The following is a 14,826-nucleotide window of genomic DNA, read 5'->3' on the forward strand; positions in this document are numbered from 1 at the left end:
CCGAGACCCCGTTTGTGACGCCAAAAGGGACCCGAAGGAAATGGTATAATCGCCCGTCTGCCTCGAAGGCTGTGTACTTGCGGTCACTTGGGCGGATGGGGAGCTGATGGTAGGCGGACTTGAGGTCCACGGTGGAGAAGACTTTATACTGGGCAATCCGATTGACCATGTCGGATATGCGGGGGAGAGGGTACGCGTCTAGTTGTGTGTACCTGTTGATGGTCTGGCTATAGTCAATGACCATCCTTTGTTTCTCCCCTGTCTTCACGACGACCACCTGCTCTCTCCAGGGACTATTGCTGGCCTGGATTATGCCCTCCTTTAGTAGCCGCTGGACTTCGGAGCGAATGAAGGTCCGGTCCTGGGCGCTGTACCGTCTGCTCCTAGTGGCGACGGGTTTGCAATCCGGGGTGAGGTTCGCAAACAAGGACGGGGGTTGCACCTTGAGGGTGGCGAGGCCGCAGATAGTGAGTGGGGGTATGGGGCCGCCGAATTTAAACGTAAGGCTCTGTAGATTACATTGGAAATCTAATCCCAGCAAGGTGGGGGCACAGAGTTGGGGAAGGATGTTAAGTTTGTAGTTTTTGAACTCCCTCCCCTGCACCGTTAGGGTAACTATGCAGAATCCCTGGATCTGTACGGAGTGGGATCCTGCAGCTAGGCAAATCTTTTGTGCGCTGGGATAGGTGGTCAAGGAACAGCGTCTTACCGTGTCGGGGTGTATAAAGCTTTCCGTGCTCCCGGAGTCGACTAGGCATGGCGTCTCGTGGCCGTTAATTAGGACCGTTGTCGTCGTCGTCTGGAGTGTCCGGGGCCGAGCCTGATCGAGCGTAACCGAAGCGAGCCGTGGTTGTAGTAGTGGGGTGGGGTCCGTTGTTGCCGTCCAAGATGGCGTCGGGGATGGACAAAATGGCCGCCCCCATAAATCGCACGTGGCTGGGGGGTCACAAGATGGCGGCGGGGGTGGACAAAATGGCCGCCCCCATGCGTCGTACAGGTCGGGAGCGGTCCAAGATGGCGGCGCCCCTCCTCCCCTCGTGGTGGTCCAGACACAAAATGGCGGCGTCTGCGGGTCGCACAACGGCGCCCCTCCTCTCCTCGTGGTGGTCGGGACCCAGAGCGGCTGCGCCTGCAGGTCGCACATGGTGTGCTGGGGGGTCTGGGGAGCGCTAGGACCGCGAGCGCTAGGACCGCGCGGAGCTTCCTCACCGCGAGCGCTAGGACCGCGCGGAGCTCCCTCACCGGGGACAGCGGTGGTCGGGGCCCAAGTCGGCGGTGCCGGCGGGTCAGGCGTGGGGCCGCGAGCGCAAGGAGCGCGAGGAGCTCCCTCACCGGGGGCAGCGGTGGTCGGGGTCCAAGTAGGTGGCGCCGGCGGATCAGGCGTGGGGCGCGGGACGGGGGTGAGGGTGGCGTTAGGGACGCAAAAAACCCCCTCCTCTCCGTGGAGAATGTTGGCCGGGACCCAAAGCGGTAGCGCCGGCGGCGGGTCGTACATGGGCTGCGGGGAGGGGGGTTGGGGAGCGTAGGCGGCGTGCAGGGCTCCCAGTTCTCCCGGGACCGCGGTGGTCGGGACCCAGAGCGGCTGCGCCTGCGGGTCGCACATGGCGTGCTGGGGGGGTTGGGACGCATAGACTGCTTGTAGGGCTCCCTGTGGCCCCGGGACGGCGGCGACCTCGCGGGATCGGCACACCACCGCATAATGGCCCTTTTTCCCGCAGCTTTTGCAGATGGCTGCGCGGGCCGGACAGCGCTGTCGGGGGTGTTTCGCCTGGCCGCAGAAATAACAGCGGGCGCCCCCGGTGCGACTCGGCGTTTGGACTGCGCAAGCCTGTGGGGTGTCCGGGGGGGGGGGGTAGGGGGTTTGCCGCGACGGGTACGTACAGGGCCCAATGGCCTGCCGCGCGGTCGGGGCCGTAGGCGCGGGTATTATGCGCGGCCACGTCTAGGGAGGCTGCTAGGGCCCGTGCCTCTGAGAGTCCTAGCGACTCTTTTTCTAGAAGTCTTTGGCGGATTTGGGAGGATTGCATACCTGCCACAAAAGCGTCGCGCATTAACATGTCCGTGTGTTCGTTTGCATTCACTGACGGGCAGCTGCAGGCTCGTCCCAAAATCAGCAGCGCGGCGTAGAACTCGTCCATCGATTCTCCGGGAGCTTGCCGTCTCGTCGCGAGCTGGTAGCGAGCGTAGATTTGGTTAACAGGGCGGACATAGAGACTTCTCAGTGCTGCGAACGCCGTCTGGAAATCGTCGGTGTCTTCAATGAGGGTGAAAATCTCCGTGCTCACCCTCGAGTGCAGGACCTGCAGTTTTTGTTCGTCTGAGACCCAGCCGGTGGTCGTTCTGAGGTAGGCCTCGAAGCAAGTCTGCCAGTGTTTGAAGGCTGCTGCCGCATTCACTGCGTGGGGGCTGATCCTCAGGCATTCTGGAATGATCCTGAGCTCCATAGTCCTTTTTAGGCACGCTTAATAAATTATAGCGCACAAAGACTCCGTGAGACGAATAGAGTGAAGTCGATGAGGCTTTATTAAGCGTGTCTGTTCCCCAGCAGCTCGATAGTAAACTGGCCTGCGGGGGAAGGCACCGGCTTCTTATACTTCGCCTTCAGGGCGGAGCTTGAGGTCAACGGCCAACCAGGACCCGGGATCTGTCAGCCAATGACATTAGGGCTTCCAGTCCCACATGACCCCCAATACATACTACCACATGAAGCATCTGTGTTACCGTGCCGCCCATGATGCAGGGTCATCAAAAAGTTAAATAAAATTAAATTACCTTCAATCCAGGTTGAAACTGTGATGAGGCCGTTGGAAAACCCCAGATCCATAAATTCTTTTATGTTTAACTGGACAAGATAGATGATTGAAGACAATCAATGATGGCTCGGCTGCATCCGCCTGAACTCACGCTGACAAAAGTTAAAAATCTCAAAATCACAAGTGGTAGCTTCAGTTTGTTCAGGATGTTTGTTTTGCTGAATAAAAGTAATTGACCTAAAGTTATACCTTTCAGCAGGCCAGTCTGGTGCAGTATAAATGTCCAGACGTTACCACCTAATTATGAATCATGTCATGGTTCAGTGTTTTGTTCAATTTCCAGTTAATACTGGGAATTTTCAAAGTGGGAAATAGAAATGAAAATCTTGAACTATTCTTGGAGGGGGGGAGTTTTAACTCCAAGAGGTAGGGAAATCAAACTGCTCTCAGGAGCCATTTCGGTCACTTTAAAGGATGCCATGTGCCTCCATTTTAAAAGGATTTCAATTTATAATGCTTGTCGGCATGGTTTCACAAGGTTTGTGTGCTGGCATGGAAAAAAAATTGAGAAGGGCTGGTCCATGAGGTAACTCCTGTTACATCATAATAGAACCTGAAAGAACACCCTACCGAGGCTTACTCCCGACCCTATTTCCTGCAACCCCGTAACCCCACCTAACCTGCAAATCCCTGGACATAAAGGGGCAATTTACCATGGCCAATCCACCTAACTTGCACAATTTTGGACTGTGGGAGGTAACTGACCCACCTGGAGGAAACCCACCAGATAAGGGAGAAAGTGTAAACTCCACACAGCCACCCATGGTCGGAACTGAACCCAGGTCTCAGGTGCAGTGAGGCAGCAGTGCTAACCACTGTGCCATCGTGCCACCCCCATATAGATAGATTGGAGAAGTTGAGACAGAAGTAGATAGGAAGAATCTGTTCCTATTGGTGGAAAGGTACAAAATCAGAGCTTGCAGAATAAGTTAATTGAGGAAAGAGCTAAGGCAACATGAGGACAAACATTTTCATGCAGAATGTGGTGAGGATTCGGAATGTACAGTCTGAGTGTGTGATGGAGACAGGATCAATTGAGGCTTTCAGAAGGGAGTTGGTTTATTATCTGAAAAGCAAAAAACAGTGCTGCAGGGAAAAGGCCGGGGAGAGGCAGAAGGTTCAAGCTTGGGTTCAATTGGGTTCAGCGCTAGGGTCCCAGGTTCGATTCCCGCTTGGGTCACTGTCTGTGCGGAGTCTGCACGTTCTCCGCGTATCTACGTGGGTTTCCTCCAGGTGCTCCGGTTTTCCTCCCACAGGTCCCGAAAGACGTGCTTGTCAGGTGAATTGGACATTCTGAATTCTCCCTCAGTGTACCCGAACAGGCACCGGAGTGTGGCGATTCGGGGATTTTCACAGTAACCTAATCGCAGTGTTATTGGAAGCCTACTTGTGACAATAATTAAGATTATTATTAAGTCCCGTGGCAGCACGGTGGTGCCTCACAGCGCAGAGGACCCGGTACGATCCCGGCCCTGGGTCACTGTCCGTGTGGAGTTTGCACATTCTCCCCGTGTCTTCGTGGGTCTCGCCTCCACAACCCAAAAAGATGTACAAGGTAGGTGAATTGGCCATGCTAAATTGCCCCTTAATTAGAAAAAAAAATAATTGGATACTCTCAATTCATTTTTTAAAAGTCCCACTGCAGGACTTGATGACCAAAGAACGTGCATTCATCGTGCGGCCAAACTGGTTAAGTATAAATCTGCAAACTCTTTCAACACATACTGATGGCAGGCAGTGAGATTGGGAAAGTTGCTGGTTGCCATGTGATGGAATGAAAATGGGAGCCTCGACCATCACTGTTCAAAGCTCTGAATTGTAAGGTAAGTAAAGTCGCCATCGTTCCAGATGATCAAAGGCTGTTTTCCCCTTTGAGGGAGAGAGCTGACTGGTGGTGATTTAACCTGAGGGTCACCACACCTCAGGCAAGGGCAAGGTTGAGAAGGTGGGGCCTTCATGAATAACCTCAGCCGATACGCATTAAACCTGTGCTGTTGGCCTCACTGCATCACAAACCAATTGTCCAGGCAACTGAGCTGAGCCGGCCCCCGAATTGTAGCATGCATGTGAATGTGCATGTTGCCACAGCAACTTGGAGTCCTTGGGGTGTCAGTTGTGTAGGTGGTTGGTATGAATCAGTGTGGGGTTTCGGAACCTGTTTCCTTGACCTTTGTTGGAGATCATGGGTCAGTTGCTCAGGCTGCCTTCGTGCAGAGAGCTGAAGTAGAAGGTGGATGGGTGAGTGACAGCACAATTCTGTTGTTGAGTCCCCAAGCCGAACATGTTTAACTCTTTGCTAAAAGCATCCGGTGGTGGCTATGGTGTGAGTGGTCAAGGGCAGCTCCAGCTTGAAGGCACAGAAAATAGTTCTTTTTCCCCGCTACTCGGTGGAAGTTTGATGAAAAGGCGTAGGTGAAGGTTGGAGCAGTAGTATACCCTGGGAGTGGCATGTCTGCTGGTTATCAAACCCGACAGAAGATGGTGAGAGGCTAGGCTAAAGAGTTGGAGGAGACCTGTGCTGCAGCAGCAGCCAGTGTAAGAAAGTGATGATGCAAGCTGGAAGCAGTTGATGGCTTTTATTAAGTAGGAATTCCAGCAGCAGAGGAAGGAAATGCTCGAAGGCCATCGAAGGAGCTGTGGCACCACTGAAGAGTTTATTGGAATGGATGCAGAGGTGTTTGGAGGTGCAGGGTAGCAGATTCGGGAAATCGAAGGAGTGATCTCGGACCACAGCGATCGTGTGGTGGCTCTGGAGGCGGAGATGGGGCGTCTAGGAGACCTTTGTAAAATGTTTAGGACAAAGGTGGAGGAGCAGGAGAATACATTGAGAAGGCAGAACCTGTGAATAGTGGGCCTGCCTGAAGGAGTGGAAGGTGTGAGTGCCACGAGGTACGTCTCGAAGATGCTGGCAAGACTGGTGGCGGAACGGTGCTCGGTAAGGCCTCTGAAGTGGATCGAGCGCATAGGTCCCTGAGGCAGAAGGCAAGAGCTGGGGAGCCGCCGTGCATGGTGATCGTGCGATTCCACAAATTTGAGCAGAAAGAGAAGATTTTGTGATGGGACAGGGAGAAGCGTACCTACGGCTGGGAGGAGAACAAGGTCAGAATTTATCAGGACATCGAGCAGAGCTGGCGAAGCGACGGGCAAGCTTCAATAAGGCCAAGGCGGTGCTGTACCGGCGGCAGATCAGGTCTGGGGTGCTCTACCCGGCGACATTATGGGTGACATTCGGAGACCTGCAGTATTATTTCGAGACCCCAGAAGCGTCCGAAGCCTTCATTAAGGAGCATAAACTGGGGGAGAAATGAGCGGACATTGCTTGGGAACCGGGGTGCTGGCACTTTGTAATGGTTGGGAGTATGTTTGAGGTGGGGGGTAAGGATTGGGGGGTTTTCGTCTTTTTTTAGGGGGGTGTTGCTGTTTAATGTTAGGATTGTAAGGAGTTGTAGGGGTGAAAAGTTTATGTGGGGATGGATGTTCCTGACCCCCCCCCCCCACTGTTTTATGGGACTGTTTGTACTTAACATTTGTTTGTTTGCTTTTGGAGAAGGCTGCCTGGAATTTAGGAGAACTCTTGATTTGGTTGGGGGAGGGTAAAGTCAGCAGCGGGCCTTCCTCCTTGAGCTGAGGGGTGGAAGGGGAAGGGGAGGTCATTGGGAGATGCCTTTGGGCAAGGGCTGCCATGCTGGCAGATCAACGGAAGTGAGGTGATGGGGGAGTGTGGTAGTATGTATTGGGGGTCATGTGGGACTGGAAGCCCTAATGTCATTGGCTGACAGATCCCGGGTCCTGGTTGGCCGTTGACCTCATGCTCCGCCCTGAAGGCGAAGTATAAGAAGCCGGTGTCTTCCCCCGCAGGCCAGTTTACTATCGGGCTGCTGGGGAACAGACATGCTTAATAAAGCCTCATTGACTTCACTCTATTCGTCTCACGGAGTCTTTGTGCGCCACAATTTATTAAGCGTGCCTAAAAAGGACTATGGAGCTCAGGATCATTCCAGAATGCCTGAGGATCAGCCCCCACGCAGTGAATGCGGCAGCAGCCTTCAAACACTGGCAGACTTGCTTCGAGGCCTACATCAGATCTACCACAGGCCGAGTCTACAGACGAACAAAAACTGCAGGTCCTGCACTCGAGGGTGAGCACGGAGATTTTCACCCTCATTGAAGACACCGACGATTTCCAGATGGCGTTCACAGCACTGAGAAGTCTCTACGTTCGCCCAGTTAACCAAATCTACGCTCGCTACCAGCTCGCGACAAGACGGCAAGCTCCCGGAGAATCGATGGACGAGTTCTACGCCGCGCTGCTGATTTTGGGAAGAGCCTGCAGCTGCCCGTCGGTGAATGCAAACGAACATACGGACATGTTAATGCGCGACGCTTTTGTGGCAGGTATGCAATCCTCCCAAATCCGCCAAAGACTTCTAGAAAAAGAGTCGTTAGGACTCTCAGAGGCACGGGCCCTCGCAGCCTCGCTGGACGTAGCCGCGCGTAATACCTGCGCCTACGGCCCCGACCGCGCGGCAGGCCATTGGGCCCCGTACGTACCCGTCGCGGCAAACCCCCTACCCCCCCCCCCCCCCGGACACCCCACAGGCTTGCGCAGTCCAAACGCCGAGTCGCACCGGGGGTGCCCGCTGTTATTTATGCGGCCAGGCGAAGCACCCCCGACAACGCTGTCCGGCCCGCGCAGCCATCTGCAAAAGCTGCGGGAAAAAGGGCCACTATGCGGTGGTGTGCCGATCCCGCGAGGTCGCCGCCGTCCCGGAACCACAGGGAGCCCTACAGGCAGTCTATGCCTCCCAACCCCCCCAGCACGCCATGTGCGACCCGCAGACGCCGCCATTTTGGGTCCCGACCACCGCCGTCCCGGGAGAACTGGGAGCCCTGCACACCGCCTACGCTCCCCAACCCCCCTCCCCGCAATCCATGTACGACCCGCCGCCGGCGCTCCCGATTTGGATGCCGGCCAACACTCTCCACGGAGAGGAGGGGGTTTTTCGCATCCGTAACGCCACCCTCACCCCCGTCCCGCGCCCCACGCCTGACCCGCCGGCGCAACCTACCTGGACCCCGACCACCGCTGTCCCCGGCGAATGAGCTCCGCACGGTCTCAGCGCTCGCGGCCCCACGACTGACCCGCCGGCGCCGCTGACCTGGGCCCTCACCCCCGTCCCGCGCCCCACGCCTGACCCGCCGGCGCAACCTACCTGGACCCCGACCACCGCTGTCCCCGGTGAGGGAGCTCCGCACGGTCCCAGCGCTCGCGGCCCCACGACTGACCCGCCGGCGCCACCGACCTGGGCCCCGACCACCGCTGTCCCCGGCGAGGGAGCTCCGCATGGTCCTAGCACCCGCGGCCCTGGCGCTCGCAGTGAAGGAACTCCGTGCGGTCCTAGCGCCCGCGGCCCTGGCGCTCGCAGTGCAGGAACTCCGCGCGGTCCTAGCGCTCCCCAGATCCCCCAGCACACCATGTGCGACCCGCAGACGCCGCCATTTTGGGTCCCGACCACCACGAGGGGAGGAGGGGCGCCGCCATCTTGGACCGCCCCCGACCTGTACGACGCATGGGGCGGCCATTTTGTCCACCCCCGACGCCACCTTGTGACCCCTCAGCCACGTGCGATGTATGGGGGTGGTCATTTTGTCCATCCCCGACGCCATCTTGGACGGCAACAACGGACCCCACCCCACTACTACAACCACGGCTCGCTTCGGTTACGCTCGATCAGGCTCGGCCCCGGACTCTCCAGACGACGACGACAACGGTCCTAATTAACGGCCACGAGACGCCATGCCTAGTCGACTCCGGGAGCACGGAAAGTTTTATACATCCCGACACGGTAAGACGCTGTTCCTTAACTACCTACCCCAGCGCACAAAAGATTTGCCTAGCTGCAGGATCCCACTCCGTACAGATCCAGGGATTCTGCATAGTTACCCTAACGGTACAGGGGAGGGAATTCAAAAACTACAAACTTAACGTCCTTCCCCAACTCTGTGCCCCCACCTTGCTGGGCTTAGATTTTCAATGTAACCTACAGAGCCTTACATTTAAATTCGGCGGCCCCATACCCCCACTCACTATCTGCGGCCTCGCCACCCTCAAGGTGCAACCCCCGTCCTTGTTTGCGAACCTCACCCCGGATTGCAAACCCGTCGCCACTAGGTGCAGACGGTACAGCGCCCAGGACCGGACCTTCATTCGCTCCGAAGTCCAGCGGCTACTAAAGGAGGGCATAATCCAGGCCAGCAATAGTCCCTGGAGAGCGCAGGTGGTAGTAGTGAAGACAGGGGAGAAACAAAGGATGGTCATTGACTATAGCCAGACCATCAACAGGTACACACAACTAGACGCGTACCCTCTCCCCCGCATATCCGACATGGTCAATCGGATTGCCCAGTATAAAGTCTTCTCCACCGTGGACCTCAAGTCCGCCTACCATCAGCTCCCCATCCGCCCAAGTGACCGCAAGTACACAGCCTTCGAGGCAGACGGGCGATTATACCATTTCCTACGGGTCCCTTTTGGCGTCACAAACGGGGTCTCGGTCTTCCAACGGGAGATGGACCGAATGGTTGATCAACATGTGTTACGGGCCACGTTCCCGTACCTCGACAATGTAACCATCTGCGGCCACGATCAGCAGGACCACGACGCCAACCTCCAAAAATTCCTCCAGACCGCCAAAGTTTGAACCTCACGTACAATGAGGACAAGTGCGTTTTTAGCACCGATCGGCTAGCCATTCTGGGCTACATAGTGCGCAATGGGATAATGGGCCCCGACCCCGAACGTATGCGCGCACTCATGGAATTTCCCCTCCCGCACTGCCCAAAAGCCCTGAAACGCTGCCTGGGGTTCTTTTCGTACTACGCCCAGTGGCTCCCCCAGTACGCAGACAAGGCCCGCCCCCTAATACAGACCACGACTTTCCCTCTGTCGACAGAGGCTTGCCAGGCCTTCAGCCGCATCAAAGCGGACATCGCAAAGGCCACGATGCGCGCCATCGACGAGTCCCTCACCTTCCAGGTCGAGAGCGACGCCTCTGACGTAGCTCTAGCGGCTACCCTTAACCAAGCGGGCAGACCCGTGGCCTTCTTCTCCCGAACCCTCCACGCCTCAGAAATCCGCCACTCCGCAGTGGAAAAGGAAGCCCAAGCCATAGTGGAAGCTGTGCGACATTGGAGGCATTACCTGGCCGGCAGGAGATTCACTCTCCTCACTGACCAACGGTCGGTAGCCTTCATGTTCGATAATGCACAGCGGGGCAAGATCAAGAACGACAAGATCTTGCGCTGGAGGATCGAACTCTCCACCTTCAACTATGAGATCTTGTACCGGCCCGGAAAGCTGAACGAGCCGTCCGATGCCCTATCCCGCGGCACATGTGCCAACGCACAAATTGACCGCCTCCAAGCCCTCCACGAGGACCTCTGCCACCCGGGGGTCACTCGGTTTTACCACTTCATCAAGTCCTGCAATCTCCCATACTCCTTAGAGGAGGTCCGTACAGTCACAAGGGACTGCCACATCTGCGCAGAATGCAAACTGCATTTTTTCAGGCCAGGTGGAGCGCACCTGATTAAGGCTTCCCGCCCCTTTGAACGCCTCAGTCTCGATTTCAAAGGGCCCCTTCCCTCCACCGACCGCAACGCGTATTTCCTTAATGTAGTGGACGAATACTCCCGCTTCCCTTTTGCCATTCCCTGCTCCGACATGACCGCGGCCACAGTCATTAAAGCCCTGAACAGCATCTTCACGCTCTTCGGTTACCCCGCATACGTCCACAGCGACAGGGGGTCCTCTTTCATGAGTGACGAGCTGCGCCAGTTCCTGCTCAGCAAGGGCATAGCTTCAAGCAGGACGACCAGCTACAACCCCCGGGGGAACGGGCAAGTAGAAAGGGAGAACGGCACGGTCTGGAAGGCCGTCCGACTGGCCCTACGGTCCAGGGATCTCCCAGTTTCACGGTGGCAGGAGGTCCTCCCGGACGCTCTCCATTCCATCCGGTCGTTATTATGTACAAGCACTAATCAAACGCCTCACGAGCGTCTCCTTGTCTTCCCTAGGAGGTCCTCCTCTGGAACGTCGCTGCCGACCTGGCTGGCGGCTCCAGGACCCATCCTGCTCCGAAAGCACGTGCGGGCACATAAGGCGGACCCGTTGGTCGAAAGGGTTCACCTCCTCCACGCAAACCCCCAGTACGCCTACGTGGAGTACCCCGACGGCCGACAGGACACGGTCTCACTGCGGGATCTGGCACCCGCCGGCACCACGCACACACCCCCGACACCATCAACCCAACCGCCCCCCTTCCTGCCACCGCCGCACCCCACGACCGCCCCCTTCCCAGGAGGATCAGTCCCCCTCCCCTTTGCACCGACAGCTGAAACCGTGCGGCTCCCGGAGGCGACAACGCTGGTACAAGCACCACCACCACCGCCGGGGCCGAGGCGATCGACACGGACGACCAGACCGCCCGACCGACTCGTCGATGTAAAACAAAGATGGACTGTCCAATGAACATTTTGTTTTTCCTATACCCTCTGTAAATAGTTGTAACAGGACGATACTGTCCAATACTGTACTACCATGTAACTGTTCTATCCTCCCAGGACCAGCCCTGTAAACCCTTACCACCATACGAAGCATCACCCCGCCGGGTTCATTTTTGAAAAGGGGTGAATGTGGTAGTATGTATTGGGGGTCATGTGGGACTGGAAGCCCTAATGTCATTGGCTGACAGATCCCGGGTCCTGGTTGGCCGTTGACCTCATGCTCCGCCCTGAAGGCGAAGTATAAGAAGCCGGTGCCTTCCCCCGCAGGCCAGTTTACTATCGGGCTGCTGGGGAACAGACACGCTTAATAAAGCCTCATCGACTTCACTCTATTCGTCTCACGGAGTCTTTGTGCGCTACAGGGAGAAAGCCAAGAGGGGTGACCGGGGTTGGCGGGGGGAAGGGGGGAGTGAGGGGGAAGGTTGTTGCAACGTGGTAGGGGGTGAGAGATGACATGGTCAGGAGAGGAGAAAGAGGCCATCTGGGATGGGCTCGGTACAGGGTGGAATTAAGGGGGCGGGAGTTATGTGGGGAAGATGACAGACGGGAGAGGGGATTGAAGGCGTAAGCCTCTGGTAAGGCTGGTAATGTGGAACGTCCGGGGACTGAATGGGCCGGTTAAAAAGTCATGGGTGTTCATGCACCTCAGGAGCTTGAAAGTGGGGGGAGATGTACCTCCGTGTGAAGGGCCAGGTTAGGTTAAGGAAGGGGTGGGTCGGGCAGGTTTTCCACTCAGGGTTTGATTTGATTTGAGTAATTATAAGCCAGTTAGCTTAACTTTAGCAGTCGAGAAGATGCTGGAATCTATCATCAAGGAGGAAATAGCGAGGTATCTAGATGGAATTTGTCCCATTGGACTGGTGCAGCATGGGTCCATAAAGAGCTGGTCGTACCTGTTTCGGTCCCAACAGCGTCGCCAATACTGTGGGTATTTCTATTTATCTTAGTGAACTACAAGCCTTCCCTTTTCTCGATCAAATGACCACACAACCAGTTAGGGGCTGTTTAGCACAGGGCTAAATTGCTGGCTTTGAAAGCAGACCAAGGCAGGCCAGCAGCACGGTTCAATTCCCGTAACAGCCCCCCCGAACAGGCGCTGGAATGTGGCGACTAGGGGCTTTTCACAGTAACTTCATTTGAAGCCTACTTGTGACAATAAGCGATTTTCATTTCATTAGTTCAAAAGGTGGTTTATTTTCATACACAAGAGTTATCTCAATGTGCAAAACCAATATCTACTACGAGTTAAACTACACCTATCAGCGACAATAACCTATGCTTAACTTCAGGGCAACGACACTGTGCAAATGGATAAGACCTTTTTCTGGATTTCACTTGGCTGGTTCGAAGAAAGTGGCTCTGTCTCTGCTGGGCTCATCCGTCAGGTAGAGATCGTTGGTCTTGAACTTGGCTGGCTGTTCCTGCTACAATTGGGTTGGCACAGGCCGGATCCAAAAGAGACAGAACACATGGCTGTGCTCTCTTTTACCCCCTGGGATTTCATGCTCTTTGGGGTGATCCTTATTTATGAAATCGAGGGGAGTGGTGATTTTAATGAGCATGAAAATGGGATATGTGAGTGCAAAGGAGGTAAAGGATCTGGATGGGAGATAAGTAATTCTATGATAAGTAATTATGAGTGTGGTATTGGAAGGCTCACCAATGATGTTGGTAAATGTGTATGTCCCAAATTGGGATGATGTGGGTTTTATGAGGGGGTTGCTGGCAGCAATCCCGGATTTGGCCACGTACCAGTTGATCATGGGAGGAGATTTTAACTGTGTCGTGGAGCCGAGGGTGGATAGATCGAGCCCCAGGTCGATGGGTAGGGTACTAATGACAAGGGAGCTGGAGGGGTTTATGGAGAGGATGGGTATGATGGACCCATGGTGCTTTCAGAACCCAGGGGGAAGGGAGTATTCCTTCTTTTCATTCTTCTATGTGGTGTATTCAAGGATTGAACACTTAGTTGTGAGTCGGGAACTTTGGTTGGGGTGGAGGGGGCAGAGTATGCGGGGTTAGTTATCTTGGACTGTGCGCCCCATCGGCTGGAGATTTGGTTTAGATCGGGACAAGAGCAGAGGTCAGGGTGGAGGTTCGACTCGAGTTTGTTGGAGGATGGAGGTTTTTGTGATAATGTTTTTGGGCGGCAATTCAGGAGCATGTAGAGTTGGGGAGGTGCCGCCAGCCATGTTTTGAAGCACTGAAGGCAGTGGCCCGGGGGAAATTATTTTGTTTAAGGCTCGTGCAGATAGGGAAAGGAGGGAGGAACATAACCATCTAGTAAGCGAGATAGTGGTGGACAAGGAGTATTCGAGGGTGCCCACCGTGGAGAGATTGGCGAGGGGGAAAATGTTGCAGGGGAAGTTTGACAGGCTGAGGGTGGTAGAGCAAGGGAGGTGCAATATGAGTATGGGGAGAAGGCGAGCCGCATGCTGACGCACCAGCTGCGGTGACAGGCTGCATCCAGGGAAATATTGAAGATGCGGACTGGGGCTGGAGAGGGGCGGGATACTCCGACTCCCCGCCGGGTCGGAAAATCACCGGGGGGCGGCGTGAATCCCGCCCTGCTGCTCCGACGCCTGCTGTTGAATACTCCAGTGCCGGTTTTTTTGGGGGGGGGGGGGCGGGGATCGCGCCGTGCCGGTCGGGGGCCGGTGGCAGCAGCCCCCCCGGCAATTCTCCAGGCCCCGATGGGCTGAGCGGCCGCCCGTTTTCAGCCAGTCCCGCCGGCGTGAAACGGACATGGTCCATACCGGCGGGACCTGGCTTGGAGGGCGGTTAGCGGGGTCCATGGGGTAGCACGGGGGAGATCTGACCCCGGGGGGGTCCCCAAGGTGGCCTGGCCTGTGATCGGGGCCCATCGATCTGCGGGCAGGCTTGTGCCATGGAGGCACTCGTTCCCTCCACGCCGGCCTCTGTAAGGCTCCACCATGGCCGGCACGGAGAAGTAACACCCTGCGCATGCGCAGGAAACACGGCGGCGGTTTGGCGCATGCGCCAGAACACGCTGGCAGCCCTGCGCATGCGCCAACTCGCGCCAGCCGGTGGAGGCCCCTCGGCGTCGGTTGGCGCGCCGAAAACCCCTCCATCGCTGGCCTAGCCCCCGGAAGTGTGGAGGATTCCACAACCTCTGGGCGGCCCGACGCCGGAGTGGTTTATGCCGCTCTTGGCGCCGGTACGGGCCGCCCCGCCGATTGCGGGAGAATCCCGCCTGTGGTGTCTGAGCCAGAGAAGATAAACAAGGTGTTTAGGGAGTTCTACCAGGGATTTTACCAAGCAGACCCGGAGGAAGAGGAGGGGGACATGGGGCAGTTTCTGGATGAACTGGAATTTCCACAGGTGCAGGAAGCAAAGAGGTAGGTGTTGGAGGAGCCTCTGGAGCTGAGGGAGGTGCTGGACAGTATCAGGGGTATGAAGTCAGGGAAGGCCCCTGGGCCGGATGGAT

Source organism: Scyliorhinus torazame, chromosome 11 (genome assembly GCF_047496885.1).
Source record: "Scyliorhinus torazame isolate Kashiwa2021f chromosome 11, sScyTor2.1, whole genome shotgun sequence".
Taxonomy (NCBI): Eukaryota; Metazoa; Chordata; class Chondrichthyes; order Carcharhiniformes; family Scyliorhinidae; genus Scyliorhinus; species Scyliorhinus torazame.